The sequence below is a fragment of the Oncorhynchus clarkii genome, chromosome 20 (assembly GCF_045791955.1).
Source record: "Oncorhynchus clarkii lewisi isolate Uvic-CL-2024 chromosome 20, UVic_Ocla_1.0, whole genome shotgun sequence".
Taxonomy (NCBI): domain Eukaryota; kingdom Metazoa; phylum Chordata; class Actinopteri; order Salmoniformes; family Salmonidae; genus Oncorhynchus; species Oncorhynchus clarkii.
The window spans coordinates 48593146-48616245 of NC_092166.1; the positions used below are offsets into that span (position 1 = coordinate 48593146).

Here is a 23100-nt window from a genome sequence, read left to right on the forward strand (position 1 = left end):
TTCCATGACATCACCATCAACATCATCAAGGGACTCCAGAGCCAGGGTTTCTTTCATTAAAAGGGAACCACTCACTCAAGATCATAATTGTGACATTAGTGCTAGTACGAACTCGGACCCAGGTGCAAAAAAACACAGCAGGCAGAGGTAAGGGTACATCCAAAATATTTAAATAAGGACTTCATAGCAAAACAACAACGCAAGGGCACACAATAACACTGAACAAAACATGAGACCTGAGCACCTGGCCCAGTCCACAGAGGAACCTAAATAGTCATCCAGCAGGTGAGCCCAATAACCCCAATCAGGGTCACCTGGATACTAGATGTAACCCAAGGATGCTCTCCAGTGGCAACCTCAGGTAGCACACTCAAGGGAGACAACCTGATCTGTGACAGGACCCACACCCTTCAAGGAATGGATCCCTACGTTCCACCAGCTGAACGTCGACGGAAGTCCCGGGGTCCAAAATGTCCCTGGCCGGAACCCAGGAACGTTCCTCAGGCCTGTAACCCTCCCAGTCCACGAGATACTGAGACCCTCGCCAGAACTGACGACTGGAGAGGATGCATCATATCATGCGAGGTGGAGGCTGAGTGGCCAGAACCAGAGGACTGAGTCTGGAGATGTGGATGGTGGGATGAACAAAGACAAAGGCAATAGGCCACTGGATTGATGCATCGTAGAACCTTGAATGACCCAACGTACTGGGGAGCCAACTTCCTAGATTTCACGCGTAGAGACAGATCCCTAGTAGACAACCAGGCCATCTGACCTGGACGCAGGAGGGGACTCGGCGGTGATGATGGTTGTGCTGTCATAGAACATGAGCTGAGGACCTCGAGCGCTGACCGAGCCCTCTTCCAGGTCCGGCGGCAACGAGAGATGAGGCGTTGAGCGGATGAACCGTCATTTCAATCTCCTGATCTGGAAACAGATCTGTGGTTGGGGGGGGGCTGGTAACCGTACAACACCTGGAATGGTGACAGGCCAGTGGAGGAACACTGGAGAGTGTTGTGTGCATACTCCAACCAGGGAATGTGCTGGCTCCAAGTGGCGGGGTTGGCGGACACACAGCACCGTAAGGCGGTCTCCAGATCCTGGTTCATCCGCTCAGTTGGACCGTTGGACTGAGGGTGATAACTCGAGGACAGACTGGCTGATGACCCCAGAATAGTACAGAATGCCCTCCAACTTCTGGAGGCAAATTGGGAGCACAGGTCAGAGACTATGTCCAGAGGAAGTCTGTGAAGGCGGAAAACATGCTGAATGACTAGCTGAGCATAAAATGAATGAAATGTGCCGCCTTGGAAAAGCGGTCCACAATGACCAGAATGACCGTGTGTCCCTCTGAAAATGGAAGGCCCGTGATGAAATCCATAGAGAGATGGGACCAGGGTCGAGAAGGTGTTGGCAGCAGATGAAGAAGCCCCAGAATCTGCTGACGAGGAGTCTTGTTCCGGGCGCATGTCGAACAGGCAGCCACAAAGGTTTGAGTGTTCGCCTCCGCCGAGGGCCACCAAAACCTCCTTCTCAAAAACTCTAGCGTTCGCTGTCCTCCCGGATGAGAGGTGAGAAGCAACTAGTGAGCCCACTGAAGTTGGACCGGGCCCCAAGAGGACCGGGCCCCAAGAGGAACAAAAAGTATGTTAAGTGGACAGCCGTCTGGAACTGCCTCCCTACCTTGCACGTCCCTCATTACATTCTCTATACCCCAGGACACCGGCGTGAGGATGAGCGTCCTGGGGGTGATGGGTTCAAGCAGCCGATCCTCACTGGAGCTGGGGAACTGGCGAGAAAGGGCATCCGGCTTCACGTTCTTAGACCCCGGACGGTAAGATAACATGAATCAGAATTGAGTGAAGATGAGATTCCAACGAGCCTGTTGGGGATTGAGGTGTTTAGCCTCCTTGATGTAGGCCAGGTTCTTGTGGTCAGTCCAAACCGTAAAGGAATGTTCCGAGCCCTCCAACCAGTGCTCCCACTCCTCCAAAGCCAGTTTGACCGCAAGAAGCTCTCGATTACCGACATCATAGTTCCTCTCCGCTGGAGTGAGACACCTGGAGAAGAAGGCACAGAGATTAAGCTTTTGGTCTTTCGCCGAGCGCTTTGACAGAAGCGCGCCAACTTCAGAGGCTTCCACCTCTACCATGAAGGGAAGAGAAGGATCCGCATGAACGAGACTGGGTGCAGAAGAAAACTGACGTTTCAGGTCCTGGAACATCTTCTCAGCAGCAGGGGTCCAGCATACATGCCCAGACGAGCCCTTGGTGAGCGTTATCAATGGCGCTGCCAAAGCACTAAAGTTTCTCACAAATCTCCGGGAGAAATTAGCAAAACCAAAAAAACTTGCTTGACCGTGCTGGGTCGTGGCCAGTTGACCACTGCTCCTACCTTCTGGGACTACATCAGTACACAGCCCTGAGACACGATGTACCCCAGGAAGGAGATCTGAGGAACGTGAAACTCACACTTTTCGGGTTTCACAAACAAGTGATGAGCGAGGAGTCTTTGGAGAACCTTTGGAGCATTAGTAAGTCCAAACGGCATGACCCGGTACTCAAAGTCCATTAGAAGTGTTGAAAGCTGTCTTCCACTCATCTCCCTGTCTGATGCGCACCAGCTTGTACGCATTCCGTAAATCCAATTTAGAGAAAACCGTAGCTCCCTGGAGTCTCGCAAAAGGTGATGACATAAGAGGAATGGGGTAACGGTTCTTGATGGTAATGTTATTTAAACCCCTATAATCGATACAAGGACATAATCCCCCATCCTTCTTCCCAACAAAGAAAAAACCAGCTCCTGCAGGTGAAGTAAAATCAGCCGCCAGCACCCCCTCAATGGCTGCAGTCTCTGGACCTGAGAGAGAATACAGCCCTCTTCTCGGAGGAGTGGTACCGGACAGGAGGAACGGTACCGGACAGGAGGAACGATGGCACAATCGTAGGGCCTGTGAGGAGGTAGTTTGCCTTCCACTACGCTATTATTGATACAGTGTGTTCATTCAAAACCTGATTGTAACGATGGCCTTTCACTTTCATTCTGGCTCTTTCCCCTATTTAATCCCTTTTAAAATATAATGAGACGTTTTTAATCCCATTCTCTCTTTGCAGGCTTGGCCCTCTTTTTCTGTCAGAATATGATCTGGGTCCGGTTTCCCGATAACAATGTAACTTAGGCTTACGAGTGTTTTAACAATGTATCTTTCCTACAATGGCCAAAGATGTAACATGCATTTCCCAAAACACCACACAGAGAATGGTCACTAAGTGCATCGTTGGGGCATGTGTCGATACTGATAGGATCGAAAGAAAGGGAGTGCTGCTCTCGGATCAGCTTTTTCCAATCAAATCTTTACTTACCATTTTAATTTTTTCACAATATTGATGACAATCAGCTCCTAGAGCGATATTACCACCTGCTGCTGCAAATAGTGGGCAGCAATATGGTTAGAGCTTTGAACTAGTAACCGAAAGGTTGCAAGATCGAATCCCCGAGCTGACAAGGTGAAAATCTGTCAATCTGCCCCTGAACAAGGCAGTTAACACACTATTCCTAGGCCATCACTGAAAATAAGAATTTGTTCTTAACTGACTTGCTTAGTTAAATGAAGGTTAAAAACAAATATTGAGGCTTCTTTATAATGCTAAATCCACTAACTCACAGATTTGGCAGATCATTGCACGATGTTAGGCTACACATCATGAAATATGTTCAAGACAAATTACAGACAGTAGCTTACAAGTAGCAACTCATGAAATGTATTTCAATATGATGGGAAACACCTACAGCCTACTGTTAATATTTTAATGCAGCCATCTCGGTTTTAATTTGAAGCATATTTTTAAACGTCACTTGTTTGTATCAATTGCAAAGACATTGCCAACTTTGCATTTGTAGTGAACTTCATTCTGAAGTTATTGGCGGTCACAGAGAGATGGATAAACCATGTGATTCTATGTTTAGTGGAAATATTCTGTAAAAAGTGACGCGGGACAGCACTCTGTTCTACGAGTGGTCTGTGGCAGGCAATAGATTACGAGAGTTTCAAGTGCAAAGTTGGTTGATGGTTTTGGGAAACAGTTGGAGATTTAAAGATGCTCCTACAAATTTTGTAGCGATGAACTTAGCCTTAAGATGCTTTAAGATGCATAGCCATGACTCCACAGGAAATGTTTTGCTGCCCTGGAATAGGGTTGTTCATTTAGGAGACACTCTCAGTATCAAGCAAGTTTCTTATGGTACACGGCTTGTCATGAGAGGAGTCATGGGAAGGGCATGACTAATGATTAGCCAACTTCCCTTTTCGGTGCCTGCGTTTGGGAAATCCATCGTGTTCGGTCTCAATTTACCTTGACGAAGTATTGTGCCCAGGTCTTCACGTCTTGTGTTCGAATAAACCTGGCAATCCCAACCCCTGTATTTAGTGTAGAGACAATATAATTATCTGTCTGTTGTTGCTATTTAAGTGGATGGATGCATGACATCATGCCAAAGAAGAAAAGTGGACACAACAATCACGCGATTTGCAACTGATTGGGCACTTACTGTAAACAAGCTTTTTAAAAACTCAGTGTTTTTAACTTATAAATGTACTATCCTTATAAGTATTATGTTTAACAAAATACTGGATACCACATTTTGATGACAATACCTTGTACCCCCCACTCCCACCCTCGCTCCCTCCCAATCTCCTTCCTCTTCCTTGTTCTTTCTCCCCTTCCTCACAACCTCCTCACTCCCTTTAAACTGAAATCTGCTTGTACACCGCCGTGGTTGGAGAGCTAGGGTGGTGCCAGAAACGGTTAAAGTGGTGCCAAGCTGAATTCCTTAAATGGGGAGAGAAAGAGAGGAAAGAGGGAGTGAGTGAGAGTTTGAGTTTAAAATAACTTTTATTGGGTCTGGGAACTCACAACACAATAAACACTCAAACAAAACCAAGGTTACACATCAATTAAAAATACAACACCAAATCTTCCTCTACAGTAACTGAAAACAACAGCCTCTGAATACTCCATCTACTCATGTTGTTAGCCATTTTGTAATTGGAAAACATTCCCACCACATCCACAGACCCCTGTCCCCAAATACTATTATTTCGTGTCTTCCAAATTGCTAATTTAGCTGACCCTGACACAAATTTAAGCAAGATAACTACACCCCTTCGACTAAACGTGTACTTTAGCCAAAATATTAACAATTGGGAAGAGAAAACCTCTCCCAGAGCTGAGAAGCAACTAGTGATCAGGTCAATCATCCCGACCAACCTGAGACAATGTAAGAACAGATGTGGCAGTTTGACTCTCGCACAGAATGGACACCCCTCCCCAACAGTAGGATCCAGGTATACCAGATGCATTTTGGTGGCTATGGCTCCATGTATTATCCTCCATTGAAGGTCAGCTGTCCTCTTTTCAATAGGCAGTTTATGTAAAGACTTCCAACAGCCTTTTGGGGAGGCACCTGGACCAAACACACCCGCCCACCTCGTCGATTTTATTGCTTCCATGGAAGAAGCACGGGACACTTTTACACAGATTTTGTACATGGCTGTGATTGATGGGGCCGTGAGTCGGTAGCAGGTGCAGGTGAAATGTTTTAATAAAACAACAAAACCAAGAACACGACACTAACATAAGGCAGTACGCCAAGACACAAGAACTACCAACTGATGAGTGAACCTGGGAGAGTGACATATAAAGGGGAGGAAATGATGAAGGTAAGGGAGTCCAGGTGTGAATCATAATGATTCACAGGTGCACGTAATGATGAGTGCCAGGTGTGTGTATTGATGGACCCCAGGACCGGTGGTTAGTACTCTGGTGACATCGTACGCCGGAGGGGAGGAGCAGGAGCACACGTGACAATGGCCTTCTTTCCCAACTTCTTGAACTCCCCCAGCTCCGGGGTATCGAAGGAAAGCATCATTCCCCCCCCTCCTCCTCAAATGCCCCCGCCGCAGCACTAACATTCAGCGCAGTGAACACATAATCCAGACCCTCCGTCCACCGATCAGAATTGTAAGTATCAGTCACATACTGCCGATGAAGTACTGGCAAGGAATCGCAGACCTCAGCTACGACCTTCCTGAGTAGTTGTTTCTCCCAGCTCCTCCAACGATCTGCTCAGATGACCCAGCTTAGTACACCCCACACCTAACAGACATGAACATAGGCTGGCTGAACCCATAGCATGGGACTGGATGGCAGTATTATAAAAAATATGTTCTTCAAAAAGCCAAATCCCTGGTGGCATGCCGGCCTTACAGGACATGACGAAAACTCTCCAAGCCTGCATAACAGACTCATAAAATGAAGTCAGGCCAGACAAATCACCCCCTCTAGCTTTAAGAGGAAAATATGCTTGTCTAAGCCCAAACAGCTCGTTCTCCTCATTCATGTGTAGGCTGTGTCGACCAAGCTAGAACCGTCACTGTACAACAGTCTCTGGGCTGCTTGAAGCTGGAAAGCCATGATCCTGGAGAAATGTCTACCAGGCCTTGCTCACCCTTGTGCAGTGGCAGGTACTCTGAGATACCGTGCAGGAACATGTCAAACAGTGCTTCTGGGTTCCACGCACTCTCGGCTGCCAATGCATGGAAATCCAACGCATAGCTGGCTACAGTGCGGGCGACCCACAGAATTGCTCCAGCTGTAACGGCTGTCGTGGGTTGAAGAAGGTGAGGACCAAGGTGCAGCGTTGTATGTGTTCATCTTTTATTATGAATTGAACACTGAATGGATAAACAACAAAAGAGAATGAACGAAACCGAAACAGTTCTGTCTGGTACAGAATACAAAAACAGAAAACAACTACACACAAACACAGGTGGGAACAGGCTACCTAAGTATGGTTCTCAATCAGAGACAACGATTGACAGCTGCCTCTGATTGGGAACCATACCAGGCCAAACACATAGAAAAACAACACACAGAACAAAACATAGAATGAAAAACATAGAATGCCCACCCCAACTCACGCCCTGACCAAACCAAAATAGAGACATAAAAAAGGAACTAAGGTCAGGACGTGACACCAGCAGCATGTCCAACGCCCGGTCATGGCACTCAGCCAACGTTTGGACCCCCTCCATCAGCTCACGAAGCAATTCCTCATGCCTACCAATGTAGGCTCCTTGGGAGGACATGGCGTTGAGCAGCTGGTCCTGTTCTGCTGGGTCAGTCATGGCCAGTTTGTACTATCAGGTATGAAGGTAAGACCCAGATGCAGTACATCTGTACATCTGGACTGGTATAAGGTTTGTGAGTGAGTATGCATGGTTTGACTATGCTTGACGTTCGGTTCCGCTGTACTGTAGCTCTCTGTGGCACTACAAGAGTCAAGCTGGAGCCCTGCTCATTCCAATGGAAAATTACATTAGTGGGGAGGGTGCGACACTAGAACAATTCCTGTGTGACCATCTGCTGGCTCACGATGGTTCCAACACGTAAGTCGCTGTAGAGGAAAGAGCGAGCAAGCAAACAAAAAATGTCATATTGTGTCATATTGAAGGGTTATTAAAATGTCCCAGGAAGGATTTAAATTGTACAGTCTCAGATGGACCACCTTTTTAACACAATGGGCTAATCAGGGTCATGCAGAATGATTCTTGGTAGTCTTAAACAAATCTACTTTGAAACAAAAGTATACACCTCACACACATTATGAGCTTTAAAAAAAGACACCTGTACCATGTCAGATATAGAGTTGAGGTGTAGTCAATGTTGAGTTTGCATCCCAATACTAAGCTTTATTCATCACAGAAGACTGAAATATAACAAATTTGTTTGATATAAGAACACAGGATTTTCATCATAAAAAAAACTTTGTTAATGATGAAATAGTGAAAAATATGAATAACATTCCACATGAGGCCGAAGATGGGGGGTTTAGATCATCGGATGCAGGAAAAGGGCTACAGGGTTCATGGTCCTCACAACACACAATTCTGAGTGTTCTCACAACGTAGGCACTAGGATTACGAGGACATTTTTATTCACCTGGAGATTTGCCCATTGGCTTTTGGCCGGTGAAGGTTGGGGTGGCGAGTGAGTGGGCTGATTCTGGTTAGATCTCTGAAATGTAACAGGTGGCTCATAAACCGCGGGAATCTGCAGTTCATCTGTGTGCCCAGTGTCTTTTCTGACAGACACTCGGTCATCCCAGGTAATAGAACAGTGACAGCTTTGCCAAACTAGCTTTCAGACTATGTAAGCAGGGGGACGGGGGGAGGGGCAGGGGGACGGGGGAAGAGACGAGGTGGGTTGGGAGAAGAGAGGTGGAGGATGAAGGGACGAAGAGGGCAAGGGGGGCTGTGTCATAAGGACAAACTACACATAGTACGCTCCAAACTCATTTGCTTGTTATGTTGGACTCCACAGTAAAAAATTAAATGGACATGTGACGTGTTAATCATTGAGTATGATTTGTGTGTGTGTCATTTAACAACATAGTAGAGACTAGCATGTGATTTATTAGTAACATCCTGTGGCTACCATCCAGTCTACTTCTCTCTACTCATGTCCTTGGTGTGTGTCTCCAGTGTACAGTACATATACAGTACACGTGCACACACACGTGTAGGTTACACACTCGTGTAAATACACACACACATGTAACACACACACACGTATTCTTAAGCCCAAACACAATATTTTGAAACACACAAACTCACGTGCGTATGCAAGTTGCCACTCACACACACACGCATCTCACAATCACACCCCACGTTGGGTGACCCCTGCCTGAGTTTCCAGTCTCAGTCTCGCTCCACTGCTGGGTCTTCTTCCTCTCCCCCTCTTCAGTCTAGTCTACCTGTGGTTCTGACCTTGCCAGTGCTCCTTCCTCCACACTTCCTCCAGTATATCTGGTGCTGCTTTGCCCTGCGTTTTCCCTCATTTTCCCCCAGGTAGCTGTCACCAGGTCCCCCTTACCACCAAGGTAAGAGGCAGGGGTGGTGGGGGTGTGACTGGCAGCAGAGGAGTGGCTGGCGGCAGAGGGGTCCCTGTCTACCACTTGAACTGTTTTTCTGCTTACTACAGTGTTTCACCAACACAACAAATGTGTGCCTTCCAGTTAATGCATGTGTTGGGCATGCATTCTAAGTGGTAGGTGGCTAGTACGGACATTGGAACGTAGCCCAATCTGGTGTCTCCATTGCTATGGTTTCCCGTGTCTTCGTATTGTGGAGCTGTGGCACTTCATCATTCTTGCTGTCTTACTATTCAAATGTATAAATGCGCTTGAAAGTTTGCTTTGCTTGTGGTATTGAGAAAAGTGCACACTAATAATGCAGTATCTAAACTAATCAAAAAAAGAAACAACTGAGACCTCACAAGTTCCGGAAATGGAATAATGTGTCCCTGAACAAAGGAGGGGGTCAAAATCAAAAGTAACAGTTAGTATCTGGTGTGGCCACCAGCTGCATTAAGTACTGCAGTGCATCTCCTCCTCATGGACTGCACCAGATGTGCCAGTTCTTTCTGTGAGATGTTACCCCACTCTTCCACCAAGTTCCCAGACATTTCTGGGGGGAATGGAGGGCCATTCCCTTCGATCCAACAGGTCCCAGACGTGCTCAATGGGATTGAGATCTGGGCTATTCGCTGGCCATGGCAGAACACTGACATTCCTGTCTTGCAGGAAATCATTTACATCATCAATCATGGCATTGTCATGCTGGAGGGTCATGTCAGGATGAGCCTGCAGGAAGGGTACCACATGAGGGAGGAGGATGTCTTCCCTGTAACGCACTGCGTTGAGATTGCCTGCAATGACAACAAGCTCAGTCCGATGATGCTGTGACACACCGCCCCAGACCATGACGGACCATCCACCTCCAAATTGATCCCGCTCCAGACCACAGGTCTTGGTGTAACGCTCATTCCTTCGATGATAAATGCGAATCCGACCATCACCCCTGGTGAGACAAAACTGTTATGACTGTTATGTGTTCAGATCCTAAACACTTGGTTTTACAGTGTTGGCAGAGGCTCGCTTCCTAAAACCCAGCAGTGTCCTTGGTGTCCTTGGTGCTGAAAGAAGAGAGGGTCTAGCTCATGCAGTGGTTGTCATGGTGACACAGGCAGGTCCTGGTAATACTGTCAAAATAAGGGAAACACTCTTTTCACGCCACTTCGACGAGAATTTACGCAGCAGGTTAGGAGAATTAACCTAGAAGGTTAGGAGACTGAGGTTGAGGTTATGAAAAGGGTTAGCGAAAATGCTCTCCTAACCTTCTTCCTTACAGACATTTGCTCCCTCACTTCTTTCCATCCCCACACAATCGCATCTCTCTCTCAAACACTTTTTCTCTCTCTCCACCCCTCCAATTTATGTTGATGATCTTTCCCAATCCAATTCCAGGCCTTGCAGAGAGACTACTGAGGCTTGAAGGTCATTGGACTACGTTCCTGCAATGTATATTACCTGCGTTATTCCCACAGGGAACCGTAGAGCATAGTATGCTAATTCACTGCACTTTCTCATAGATTCTATTTTATTTACATTTATTTAACTAGGCAAGTCAGTTAAGAACAAATTCTTATTTTCAATGATGGCCTAGGAATAGCGGGTTAACTGCCTTGTTCAGGGGCAGAACGACAGTATAAAAAGGGATGGGCGGGGTTCTGGACAGAACAGAAAGTCCATACGGCACTCACAAAGCAATCTATGGACGGACATTGAGAAAGCGCAGTGAATTGGCATACTACGGTTTCCTGTGTGGGTTGGGGGGGGGGGACAGAGAGAATGCCTCTGGAGATAAAAGTATGAAGTAACAGAGTGCTGTTTCACCTTTTATCTTCCACTCCTCCTCTTTTCCTTCTCTTCTACTCTCCCATCATCTCTCCTACCTCTGTCCATCCTTCATGGTTGCCTTAATGCAGTGTTCATGTAGCTACCAGGATGTTTATCTTCTTTCTACTATACACACATGTGCGACAGCACGCTCACACATACTGTTCACACACACACACTGTACACGTACACACCTAGACCTACACAGATACACACTTGGAGGCCGTGATTCCGACCCAAGTTAAGCGTAAATGGAACGATATTCCCTTTTTATGCACCTTTCTATCTACGCATTTTCTGACCTTGAAATGAAGCCTGAGAATTGCATGCTATTCACCCGCTATTAGTTTTGTATTTGTACCTGCCAAAGCAGCAGCTACTCTTCCTGGGGTCCGACAAAATTAAGGCAGTTATACAATTTTAAAAACATTACAATACATTCACAGATTTCACAACACACTGTGTGCCCTCAAGCCCCTACTTCACCACTACCACATATCTACAGTACTAAGTGCATGTATTGTGTGTGTGTGTGTGTGTGTGTGTGTGTGTGTGTGTGTGTGTGTGTGTGTGTGTGTGTGTGTGTGTGTGTGTGTGTGTGTTTGTGTGTGTGTATGTGTATGCATGTGTCTGTGCCAATGTTAGTGTTGCTTCACAGTCCCCGCTGTTCCATAAGGTGTTTTTTTTTATTTTATTTTTTTTAGACCTCTAGTCTCTTCACAGTCTTGGGTGAAGATCAAATAAATGAAGGTGTGGCAGAGGTGAGAGACGGCGTATTCTGACCTTGAATGAATTCCCTCGTAATTCTACCACCTTTACGTGAGGTGAAACAATGAATGAGGTCAAGCAACCTGTCGGTTCCAAGCGCAACATCATGTACTTTATTTTTTTCAGATAGAAATAAATCAATTTTCCAGCACTGTCATTTACAAATTGCTAAGAGCTATTGATAAGAGCTAACCTTTTGGATAAGTGGATTGTAAATATAAATGACAATTGTTTAATATCTATACTGAACAAACAAGAAATTACACAACACTCAATCATTTCAACGAATTTACCGAGTTCATATAAGAAAATCAATCAATTGAAATAAATTCATTAGGCCCTAATCTACTGTATGTATTTCACATGACTGCGTAGGTGTGCATCCATAGGTGGGCCCACCAACTTGGGACCCAGGCCAACCCACTGGGGAGCCAGGCCCAGCCAATTAAATGAGTTTTTCCCCCCAAAAATGGCTTTATTAAACAGAAATACTCCTCAGTTTCATCAGCTGTCCGGATGACTGTTCTCAGACGATCCCACAGGTGAAGAAGCCGGATGTGGTCCTGGGCTGGCAGTGATTGTAGTTGTGAGGCCGGTTCGACGTACTGCCAAATTCTCAAAAACTACATTGGAGGTGGCTTATGGTAGAGAAATTAACATTCAATTCTCAGGCAACAGCTATGGGGAACATTCCTGCAGTCAGCATGCCAATTTCCTGCTCCTTCAAAACTTGAGACATATGTGGCATTGTGTTGTGTGGCAAAACTGCACACTATTGACTTGCCTGTTATTGTCCCCAGCACAAGGTGTAATGATCATGCTGTTTAATCAGCTTCTTGATATGCCAGAGAAATGCTCACTAACAGGGACGTAAACAAATCTGTGCACAGAATTTGAGAGAAATATGATTTTTGTGCATATGAAAAATATTTGATTTCAGCTCATGAAACATGGGCCCAACACTTTACATGTTGTGTTTATATTTTTTGTTCAGTATACTTTACCATATGATCGCTGGAGACGACTGTGAAACCAATCACATGGCAGCAAACTGAAGCATACAAACATATCACCTTTTTCACAATGAAGTTTATTAAATGCTGGCCTTATAACTTGCAGATATGAAATCTGTAGCCATAAGCAAATGACAGTATAGCGCCAAACCGAGTTGATTTATGATTTCTAGAATGTTTTAATTATATGCCTGTACTTTTTCCCATAATTTTTATACCATTGTTAAATATAAGCCACCGTCAGTTAAACCAACATACATTTATAACTGTCACTATAATGTTAGTTTCCTTACATTTGGCATCATTCCATTACATGGTTCATTTACCATTCTTTCCTCTGTCACGTTTGTGTGGTTGTTCCTAAGGATCGCTAGCAATAGTGGACCATATCACGTATTACAAGTTGGAACATTAATAATTATGGTACGCAAACCACACGTAGCAGCTTGGCGCATGGTTCATGACACTGGAACGTTGTCATCACAGTTTCATGATTAGTGAGGACTATTAGGTTAAATTTATAGGACTACGGGTCAACCTATTGTACACTTTTCTACCTTTCCAGGATTTCATGGATTGAACAACTGAATATGGCAACTTTCAAGATGAATCAAACCCACTGCTCTCCGAACCTGTTTGTGTATAATTCCTAAATACTTTCCTAAACCTAAAATATATATATAAGATCAGAGAATTTTTAAATCTACCAATTGGTGCTGAAAAGGAGACGAATATGTGTCTATTTAGATAGTTTCTTTTCATTGATCACTATTCTGAAACCGTTCTCTTGATATATAGTAGGTTGAGAAGAATCGAATTAAAGGTACACCGCATTTAAAGGGAAGGCTTTTGATAAACGTACTGAAAACCGTATTGAATGAAAACTCCACGAGAAAATCTGTTCGACCAGTATGTGGCAGGGTTTTCAATGGTTGAATTCAATTTATTCAGCGTCGCAAGGGAGCCACACCTGCAAAGCCCGTTACGCACCAAGTCTGAATAGCAACTACGGAGAAACGCTTAAATCAAGATGATTTAATAGATTTCTGAATCGGGCCAATGATGAATAGCTTGAAGTACATATTATTAGAGGTCAAGCCATGGGAGTATTTCAGTGTATTATCACTTCACAAGCACAATAGAATAGTATAAAGGAATACTATATATACAGTTGAAGTTGGAAGTTTACATACACTTAGGTTGTATGCAAGTCATTAAAACTCCTTTTTCAACCACTCCACAATTTTTTTGTTAACAAACTATAGTTTTGGCAAGTTTTAGGACATCTACTTTGTGCATGACACAAGTAATTTTTCCAATTCCTACTTTTTTTCCACAAAAGTATCTATATCCACAGTAAAATGAGTCCTTTATTGACATAAGCTGAAAAGGTCGCTCAGCAAGGAAGAAGCCATGGCTCCAAAACCGCCATAAAAAAGCCAGAATACGGTTTGCAACTGCACATGCGGACAAATATTGTACTTGGGAGTGGGGGGATATTGTACAAATATCCTCTGGTCTGATGAAACAAAAATAGAACTGTTTGGCCATAATGACCATTGTTATGTTTGGAGGAAGAAGGGGGAGGCCTGCAAGCCAAAGAACACCATCCTATCATGATCGTCATTGGAAGCACACTTGGACCGAAGCGCAGCGTGATCTGTATTCCACATCTTATTTATTGTAGTAAGAGAACCGAACAAAAAAAATAATAATAATAAACGTGACGTACTGGCGTGCTCACAGGCAGCTACACAAAAACAAGATCCCACAAAACACAGTGGGGGAAATGGTTGCCTAAATATGATCCCCAATCAGAGACAACGATAAACAGCTGCCTCTGATTGGGAACCATACCAGGCCAACATAGAAATCAACAACCTAGATAGGAACACCCTCCCTAGTCACACCCCGACCCAACCAAAATAGAGAATAAAAAGGCTCTCTATGGTCAGGGTGTGACACTTCGCAACCGTGAAGAACGGGGGTGGCAGCATCATGTTGTGGGTGTGCATTGCTGCAGGAGGGACTGGTGCACTTCACAAATAGATGGGATCATGAGGTAGAAAATTATGTGGATATATTGAAGCAACATCTCAAGACATCAGTCAGGAAGTTAAAGCTTGGTTGCAAATGGGTCTTCCAAATGAACAATAACCCCAAGCCTACTTCCAAAGTTGTGGCAAAATGGCTTAAGGACAACAAAGTCCTAAGGTGTATGAAATCTTCCGACTTCAGCTGTACTGCATGTAATCACATCCGGACTGGTGTGATGCTTTTATCTTTGATCTGGTGTACAGATCTACATTTTTATCATTGAGAAAATAATGCATACTATTACTACTGTATGAGTGTTATAGTTTATACAGCTACTACTGTGGCAGGGTAAGTTTTACACCACTTTTCTAAACACGACTGTTGAGAATGTTTAAATCTCACCTTAGTGTATATGACATATACAGTACAGTAGGGTATTACTATAAACATATACAGGTTGTTGCATGTATGCTAACCATTGTTTGACCATTTTTTATGATTCAAAATGTGTTGAAGGCATACGTTACTTCTATAGGATTTACGTATTGTAATTGACCCCAATACCTTTCAAAAATTTTAGGAATTTGGTCAACCATTTTTGGTAAAAGATAGGTATTTTTTAATCTACCTCCATCTTTTCCTGTCTTCCCTGGTGTTGCATGCTGTTGTTTTTTACCACTAGCCTAATAACTAGTCTAACCTAGCCCTGGACCAATGCCTAGCCTAACCTATGCTAGCTCTGGGCCAATGCCTAGCCTTCCACTAACAAGTCCTACCCGACTTAAGTAATACAGGCACGAGAGGATGTTCAGATTGTCCGGTCTTGTCCTCTGATAACACATCCATTTATCTTTTGGTCATGTTTTTGTGTTTTGTTTTCCTCTATTCCATTTATATCCTCCTAACCACCTCTCATGTTCTCCTGTCATTCCCTGCATGTGGTTGTTACATCAACTTGTCCCCCCACTCCCTCCCTCTTGTCTGCCCCCCTGTACAGCCTACATACAAGATCAGATGTTCTACCCATTTTACTGTGTTAGGCCTTTTTTGTTGCTATGTGTACCCAAGTCTACTGTGTGCATGTGTGTGTTAGAGAGAGTAGTAGAGAGAGAGACTGAAAGAGAGAAACAAACAGAGAAGATAAATGCCTCTCAGGTAAGTCTAGCATACCTTGATGGTAAAACCATCTACTGTATAATGTTTTCCATACACATGAAAATGATGGTGACCATAAAGTGCTATGACCAGCAGTACTTTGAGTAGTATTACTAAATATCATCCCCATCACCATCATCATCTCCCAATCAAAAAACGTTTATTGTCCTACGAGAAGAAAATCTTGCCTCCACCATAATCATTACCACCAACACCATCAAATTAACACTACAGCTGAAACTCTCAGAATACGGTTTGCAGCTACACATGGGACAAAGATTGTACTTTTTGGAGAAATGTCCTCTAGTCTGATGAAACAAAAATAGAACTGTTTTGTCATATTGACCATCGTTATGCTTGGAGGAAAATGGGGGAGGCTTGCAAGCCGAAGAACACCATCTCAACCGTGAACCACAGGGGTGGCAGCATCATGTTGTGGGGTGCTTTGCTGCAGGAGGGACTGGTGCTCTTCACAGAATAGATGGTATCATGAGATAGGAAAATTATGTGGATATATTGAAGCAACAATACAAGAGATCAGTCAGGAAGTTAAAGCTTGGTCGCAAATGGGTCTTCCAAATAGACAATGATCCCAAGCATACTTCCAAAGTTGTGGCAAAATGGCTTAAGGACAAGGTATTGGAGTGGCCAACTCCTGACTCAGTTACACAAGCTCTGTCAGGAGGAATGGGCCAAAATTCACCCAACTTATTGTGGGAAGCTTGTGGAAGGCTACCCAAATCGTTTGACCCAAGTTAAACAATTTAAAGGCAATGCTATGAAATACCTAAGAGTGTATGTAATCTTCTGACCCTCGGGGAATGTGATGAAAGAAATAAAAGCTGAAATAAATAATTCTCTCTACTATTATTCTGACATTTCACATTCTTGTATTTTGCTAAGGTGTATGTAAACTTCCGACTTCAATTGTTTATTATATACACTGAAGAAAATAAATGTTCTTAAATGCTTCTTCCTCAGCTCTTAAGGTTCCTTGGAGAACTCTTGCCAGATTAAGAACCTTTGAGTTAGCTGTGGGGTCCTTGACGTGGCATCTACAGATCTTCGGAATTCTTAAAGGTTCTTGAAATGTATGGAAGCCTGCAGATGTGGCCCTTTCATAGCACATAGCACATGTAAAGAGATAAATTAACACCCAGAGTTTAACCAAAACCACACCTATCTTTAACATATTTCCCAGCATGCTTTATTGCAGTTGATTTTTAGAATTGTTTGCTTCAACATCTATGTTTTTGCATGCTGTCACGCCCTGACCTTAGAGAGCTTTTTATGTCTCTATTTTGGTTTGGTCAGGGTGTAATTTGGGTGGGCATTCTATGTTCCCTTTTCTATGTTTTTGTATTTCTTTGTTTTGGCCGGGTATGGTTCTCAATCAGGGACAGCTGTCTATCGGTGTCTCTGATTGGGAACCATACTTAGGTAGCCTTTTCCCACATGGTTTTTGTGGGTAGTTATTTTCTGTTTAGTGACAGGATGGTTTCGTTTCTCTCTGTTATTTTGGTATAGTGTTCGGTTACAATAAAAAGGCATGAACACTTACCACGCTGCGCTTTGGTCCGATTCCTCTTCTTCAGACGACGACTCCCGTTACACATACACATTGATTGATTCATTAACCTTATGCTACTCAAATTTTTCTAAACTATTCTAATCTGTTACTTGAATTTATTGGACTCATTACTGAAATGTTTGTTCCAGTTTAGATGTTTAAAGTAGTCTCATAACTTAGTCTTCCCAACGCTGGCAGTCATTCTGAATGCCACTTGCGGGTGAATAAAAATGCCAAATGTTGGATATCCCCACACTGGCTGGATTCCAATAGGAACTACACATCACTTTGCAAGCCAGCATAATGTGACTTGCAGGTGTAGTATGGAGTTTCAGGCCACTGTATTAGTGTAATAATAGGCCCTCAATAAAAGGCCTCATTAAATATTTTTGTCTTAACAATGGCATTTTAATGACAGCATATTTACTTAGAATCTCACTTGGTGAAGGCCACAACGATGAAACTGAATGAATGCATCAACTATTTCTCCGTCACTAGCAAACACAGTCATGGGTGATATTGGTAACTCTAAAATTCACTCGAAAGGCACTCTGGGAAATGTGCAAATAAGGCTTATAACCATACAGCAGGGCTATTCAATTCCGGCCCTGGAGGGACAAAACATTTCTGGTTTATATGGTTCTTCAAAGAGCAATCACATTTGTGGTTCTTCAGAAGCCTGAAAATGGTTCCCCTATGGCACTGGTTCCCAAATGTTTTATAGTCCCGTACCCCTTCAAACATTACCTCCAGCTGCGGACCCCCTCCAGCACCAGTGTCAGCGCCCTCTCAAATGCTGTTTTTTGTCATCATTGTAAGCCTGCCACACACACACTATATACAATGCATTTATTAAACATAAGAAAGAGTTTTGAGTTTTTGTCACAACCCGGCTAGTTGGAAGTGACAAAGAGCAAAGACCAAAGCACAAATAATAAAAAATAATAATAAATAATTTAGCTCTTTATTTAACCATCTTACAGATAAAACCTTACTTGTTCATCGTAAATTGTGTGAAGGGTGTGCTTGAAAGGATGCACATAACTCTGCAACGTTGGGTTGTATTGGAGAGAGTCTCAGTCTTAAATCATTTTCTACACAGAGTCTGTGCCTGTGTTTAGTTTTCATGCTAGTGAGGGCTGAGAATCCACTCTCACATAGGCACATGGTTGCAAAGGGCATCAGTGTCATAACAGCGCGATTTGCCAAGGCATGTAACTCTGAGCGCAGCCCATTCCAGAATTCTGGCAGTGGCTTCTGGTTAAATAACATTTTCACAGAACCACTTGTTGCAATTTCGATGAGGCTCTCTTGTTCAGATATTGGTAAGCGGACTGGAGGCAGGGCATGAAAGGGATAAAGAATCCAGTTGTTTGTGCCATCCGTTTCAGGAAAGTACCTGCGTAATTGCGCACCCAACTCACTCAGGTGCTTCACTATATCACATTTGACATTGCCCGTAAGCTTGAGTTCATTTGCACACAAAAAAATCATACAATGATGGAAAGACCTGTGTGTTGTCCTTGTTAATGCAGACAGAGAAGAGCTCCAACTTCTTAATCACAGCCTCAATTTTGCCTTGCACATTGAATATAATTGCAGAGAGTCGTCTGCGTAGAGGTGGATCAGAGAATCCTCAGCAGCAAGAGCGACATCGTTCAATATATACAGAGACAAGAGTCGGCCTGAGAATTGAACCTGTAGCACCCCCATAGAGACTGCCAGAAGTCCGGACAACAGGCCCTCCGATTTGACGCACTGAACTCTGTCTGATAAGTAGTTGGTGAACCAGGCGAGGCAGCCATTTGAGAAACCAAGACTGTTGAGTCTGCCGAAAAGAATGTGATGAATGACAGAGTCGAAAGCCTTGGCCAAGTCAATGAATACGGCTGCACAGTAATGTCTCTTATCGATGGCGGTTATGATATCGTTTAGTACCTTGAGCTTGGCTGAGGTGCACCCATGACCAGCTCAGAAACCAGATTAAATAGCTGAATGCACTGTATGTTTTAATTAGCTAATGATAATATGTGCCATTTACCAGATGCTTTTATCCAACGCGAGTAACATTACAGTGGAGTACATACATTTTTAGTTGGTGTCTGAGATCCCTGTGGGAATTGAACAAATGACCCTGGCATTGCTAACCACACAGTCTAACCAACTGAGCCACACAGGACCACTGCAACCATATATGGTTAAATGACTATTGTTATAAACTGGATGTTGTCGTTCAGTTTTAGTACATATAGGGCGACCTATAATATAGTTTGAAATGAAGTCTGCCTGTTTGGTTATCTCAAATGAACCCTTCGAGAGGGTGCTTCTACACCTGCATTGCTTGCTGTTTGGGGTTTTAGGCTGGGTTTTCTGTACAGCACTTTGAGATATCAGCTGATGTGCGAAGGGCTTTATAAATAACTTTGATTTGATTCATTCAGCTTGAGGTCTTGTTGGATGTCTCTGACTGATTGTACTCATGTTGTACCGTCTGATTTTATCAATGGTTAATAAATAAGTACCAGTTTTTAGTGCATTGTAAGGCGTTATGCATTGCTCAAAACGTATAATAAATCTACTTATAAGGTATTATGAAGAGGATCTCACAGGACGTATTGATATTTACTCAGTTACCAATCATACAATGCTTTATACAGTAGCACCATAATAGTGGTAGTGGTATTATAAGGAGTATACGGAGTACCTATCTGGCTAATTGGAGGGTGATTGTAGGGTGTTTTAGACATTTTTGCATTCGCAGAACTCTTTAAAAGTAGGGGGTTAATTACATGACTGAATGGGGAGTATTGGCTCCCCATTATTGTTACCTTGAAATTAAGTGTTAAAATAGAACGCTATCTCAAGCACTTTGGGCTTTAGGGATTTCCACTGTGTGATTAATGTAGTAGTTGTAAGGGTCCAAATGGTGGCCAATACATAATGTACAATAGGGCTGTCAGTCCTTTCACTTTGTGTGAATTGTTATTTCAACATGACATATTTTCAAATAATCTGGCTAGTTATTGGAACATAAACTGGGACCACAATGAATCATGCTGGGCCACAAACAGACTCATTGACACATGTTTCAGGCCCTTTATGTTGAACATTCAGTATGAAGGGGCCCCATCCTGATTTTGAAACCCATTCAGTGCACTCTGAGATACATGGATATTTATAATTCATCCGTTTAATCCTTTTACGACAATATTCTCTGTTTCCCCGTCACTTTCTTCTGTGTCCTCTCCACCTTTATTTTACTCCCCTTTACTCTGTGTCCTCTCCACCTTTCTTTTACTCCCCTTTACTCTGTGTCCTCTCCACCTTTATTTTACTCCCCTTTACTCTGTGTCCTCTCCACCTTTCTTTTACTCCCCTTTTCTCTGTGTCCTCTCCACCTTTATTTTACTCCCCTTTACTCTGTGTCCTCTCCACCTTTCTTTTACTCCCCTTTTCTCTGTGTCCTCTCCACCTTTATTTTACTCCCCTTTACTCTGTGTCCTCTCCACCTTTCTTTTACTCTCCTTTACTCTGTGTCCTCTCCACCTTTCTTTTACTCCCCTTTACTCTGTGTCCTCTCCACCTTTATTTTACTCCCCTTTACTCTGTGTCCTCTCCACCTTTCTTGTACTGCCCTTTTCTCTGTGTCCTCTCCACCTTTCTTTTACCCCCCTTTTCTCTGTGTCCTCTCCACCTTTCTTTTACTCCCCTTACTCTGTGTCCTCTCCACCTTTCTTTTACTCCCTTTTTCTCTGTGTCCTCTCCACCTTTCTTTTACTCCCCTTTTCTCTGTGTCCACTCCACCTTTCTTTTACTCCCCTTTTCTCTGTGTCCTCTCCACCTTTCTTTTACTCCCCTTTACTCTGTGTCCTCTCCACCTTTCTTTTACTCCGCTTTTCTCTGTGTCCTCTCCACCTTTCTTTTACTCCCCTTTACTCTGTGTCCTCTCCACCTTTATTTTACTCCGCTTTTCTCTGTGACCTCTCCACCTTTATTTTACTCCCCTTTCTTCTGTGTCCTCTCCACCTTTCTTTTACTCCCCTTTCTTCTGTGTCCTCTCCATCTTTATTTTACTCCCCTTTACTCTGTGTCCTCTCCACCTTTCTTGTACTCCCCTTTACTCTGTGTCCTCTCCACCTTTCTTTTACTCCCCTTTTCTCTGTGTCCTCTCCACCTTTCTTTTACTCCCCTTTCTTCTGTGTCCTCTCCACCTTTATTTTACTCCCCTTTACTCTGTGTCCTCTCCACCTTTCTTTTACTCCCCTTTTCTCTGTGTCCTCTCCACCTTTCTTTTACTCCCCTTTACTCTGTGTCCTCTCCACCTTTCTTTTACTCCCCTTTTCTCTGTGTCCTCTCCACCTTTCTTTTACTCCCCTTTCTTCTGTGTCCTCTCCACCTTTATTTTACTCCCCTTTACTCTGTTTCCTCTCCACCTTTCTTTTACTCCCCTTTACTCTGTGTCCTCTCCACCTTTCTTTTACTCCCCTTTACTCTGTGTCCTCTCCACCTTTATTTTACTCCCCTTTTCTCCGTGACCTCTCCACCTTTATTTTACTCCCCTTTACTCTGTGTCCTCTCCACCTTTCTTGTACTCCCCTTTAGTCTGTGTCCTCTCCACCTTTCTTTTACTCCCCTTTACTCTGTGTCCTCTCCACCTTTCTTTTACTCCCCTTTTCTCTGTGTCCTCTCCACCTTTATTTTACTCCCCTTTTCTCTGTGTCCTCTCCACCTTTCTTTTACTCCCCTTTACTCTGTGTCCTCTCCACCTTTCTTTTACTCCCCTTTTCTCTGTGTCCTCTCCACCTTTCTTTTACTCCCCTTTTCTCTTTGTCCTCTCCACCTTTCTTTTACCCCCCTTTTCTCTGTGTCCTCTCCACCTTTCTTTTACTCCCCTTTACTCTGTGTCCTCTCCACCTTTCTTTTACTCCCCTTTTCTCTGTGTCCTCTCCACCTTTATTTTACTCCCCTTTACTCTGTGTCCTCTCCACCTTTCTTTTACTCCCCTTTAGTCTGTGTCCTCTCCACCTTTCTTTTACTCCCCTTTACTCTGTGTCCTCTCCACCTTTCTTGTACTCTCCTTTTCTCTGTGTCCTCTCCACCTTTCTTTTACTCCCCTTTACTCTGTGTCCTCTCCACCTTTCTTTTACTCCCCTTTTCTCTGTGTCCTCTCCACCTTTCTTTTACTCCCCTTTACTCTGTGTCCTCTCCACCTTTATTTTACTCCCCTTTACTCTGTGTCCTCTCCACCTTTCTTTTACTCCCCTTTACTCTGTGTCCTCTCCACCTTTCTTTTACTCCCCTTTACTCTGTGTCCTCTCCACCTTTATTTTACTCCCCTTTACTCTGTGTCCTCTCCACCTTTCTTTTACTCCCCTTTACTCTGTGTCTTCTCCACTTTTCTTTTACTCCCCTTTTCTCTGTGTCCTCTCCACCTTTCTTTTACTCCCCTTTCTTCTGTGTCCTCTCCACCTTTATTTTACTCCCCTTTACTCTGTGTCCTCTCCACCTTTCTTGTACTCCCCTTTACTCTGTGTCCTCTCCACCTTTCTTTTACTCCCCTTTTCTCCGTGACCTCTCCACCTTTATTTTACTCCCCTTTCTTCTGTGTCCTCTCCATCTTTCTTTTACTCCCCTTTCTTCTGTGTCCTCTCCACCTTTCTTTTACTCCCCTTTACTCTGTGTCCGTGCTGCGCCAATGAAACAGTAGTCGTCTGTATTCTCATTCCAGCTTTCCTCCATGTCCTGTAGGGGCTGACAAAC

General features: G+C 43.8%; 1 protein-coding gene across 1 annotated transcript in view; it reads left to right on the plus strand.

The window, feature by feature from the left end:
- Window positions 1-23100, plus strand: part of LOC139377470 (voltage-gated potassium channel KCNC1-like) — a 40904-nt gene that overhangs the window by 12763 nt on the left and 5041 nt on the right. The gene's annotated exons all lie outside the window — the stretch shown is intronic.